The sequence below is a fragment of the Arachis stenosperma genome, chromosome 4 (assembly GCF_014773155.1).
Source record: "Arachis stenosperma cultivar V10309 chromosome 4, arast.V10309.gnm1.PFL2, whole genome shotgun sequence".
Lineage (NCBI taxonomy): Eukaryota > Viridiplantae > Streptophyta > Magnoliopsida > Fabales > Fabaceae > Arachis > Arachis stenosperma.
In genome coordinates, this window is record NC_080380.1 from 96,271,315 (window position 1) to 96,273,393 (window position 2,079).

The 2,079-nt window shown below is 39.8% G+C and overlaps 1 non-coding gene across 1 annotated transcript; it reads left to right on the top strand.

Moving 5' to 3' along the window:
• The first annotated feature begins 1,258 nt into the window (after positions 1-1,258).
• On the top strand, positions 1,259-1,362 carry LOC130978327 (small nucleolar RNA R71). The gene has a single exon (XR_009085977.1). It is a non-coding gene; the product is annotated as a small nucleolar RNA R71 (small nucleolar RNA).
• Positions 1,363-2,079: the final 717 nt, after the last annotated feature.

The window sequence follows — 2,079 nt, forward strand, 5'->3', positions numbered from 1 at the left end:
TATGGCAGGATGTACCTCAATGATCCCTAGTTTCTCCATTACAGAGAGTGGCATAAGATTTATGCTTGACCCCAAGTCACATAGAGCCTTGTTAAAGGTCATGTTGCCTATGGTACAGGGTATTAAGAATTTGCCAGGATCTTGTCTCTTTTGAGGTAATGTTTGCTGAACCCATGTATCTAGTTCACTAATGAGCAAGGGAGGTTCACCTTCCCAAGTCTCATTACCAAACAACTTGGCATTCAGCTTTATGATAGCTTCTAAATATTGAGCAACTTGCTCTCCAATTACATCTTCATCCTCTTCAGAGGAAGAATAGTCTTCAAAGCTCATGAATGGCAAAAGGAGGTTTAATGGAATCTCTATGGTCTCTATATGAGCCTCAGATTCCTTTAGGTCCTCAATAGGGAACTCCTTCTTGTTTGAGAGACGTCCCAGGAGGTCTTCCTCACTAGGATTTTTGTCCTTCTCCTCCCTTGTGCATTCGGCCATATTGATTACATCAATGGCCTTGCACTCTCCTTTTGGATTCTCTTCTGTATTGCTTGGGAGAATACTGGGAGGAGTTTCAATGACTTTCTTACTCAGCTGGCCCACTTGTGCCTCCAAATTTCTGATGGAAGACCTTGTTTCACTCATGAAACTTAAAGTAGACTTAGACAAACCAGAGATTAAATTTGCTAAATTAGAGGGGCTCTGCTCAGAACTCTCTGTCTGTTGCTGAGAAGATAATGGAAAAGGCTTGTTATTGCTTAGCCTGTTTCTTCCAACATTATTAAAGCCTTGTTGAGGCTTTTGTTGACCCTTCCATGAGAAATTTGAATGATTTCTCCATGATGATGAATTATAGGTGTTTCCATAAGGTTCACCCATGTAATTTACCTCTGCTATTGCAGGGTTCTCAGGATCATAAGCTTCTTCAGAAGCTGCCTCTTTAGTACTATTGGATGCATTTTGCCATCCATTCAGACTTTGAGAAATCATGTTGACTTGCTGAGTCAACACTTTGTTCTGAGCCAATATGGCATTCAGAGCATCAATTTCAAAAACTCTCTTCCTCTGAGGCGTCCCATTATTCACGGAGTTCCTCTTAGAAGTGTACATGAATTGGTTATTTGCAACCATGTCAATAAGTTCTTGAGCTTCTGTAGGCGTTTTCTTTAAGTGAATGGATCCACCTGCAGAATGGTCCAATGACATTTTGGAAAACTCAGATAGACCATAATAGAATATATCTAATATGGTCCATTCTGAAAACATGTCAGAAGGACACTTTTTGGTCATCTGCTTGTATCTTTCCCAAGCTTCATAGAGGGATTCACCATCTTTTTGCTTGAAGGTCTGAACATCCACTCTAAGCTTCCTCAACTTTTGAGGAGGAAAGAATTTATCCAAGAAGGCCGTGACCAGCTTATCCCAGGAGTCCAGGCTATCTTTAGGTTATGAGTCCAACCATGTTCTAGCTCTGTCTCTTATAGCAAAAGGGAAAAGCATGAGCCTGTAGACTTCAGGATCTACTCCATTTGTCTTAACAGTCTCACAAATCTACAAGAACTCAGTTAAAAACTGATAAGGATCTTCAGATGGAAGTCCATGAAACTTGCAGTTCTGTTGCATCAAAGCAACTAATTGAGGTTTCAGCTCAAAATTGTTTGCTCCAATGGCAGGAATTGAGATGCTTCTTCCATCAAACTTGGACGTTGGTTTAGTGAAATCACCAAGCATCCTCCTTGCATTATTGTTGTTGGGTTCGGCTGCCATCTCCTTTTCTTGTTCAAAAATTTCAGAAAGGTTGCCTCTGGATTGTTGTAATTTAGCTTCTCTTAGTTTTCTTTTCAGAGTCCTTTCAGGTTCTGGATCAGCTTCAACAAATATGCCTTTTTCCTTATTCTTGCTCATATGAAAGATAAGAGAAAAAGAAAAAGGAAGAGGAATCCTCTATATCTGGACAAAGAGGATCCTTATTATTAGTATAAGAAAAAATGAATAAGAGTGGAGAATCCAATCACAAGGGTGAGGATAGAGGCAGTGATTGGAGATGAAGAGAGGTGAAGAGAAGTGTTGGTAAATAAATAAATA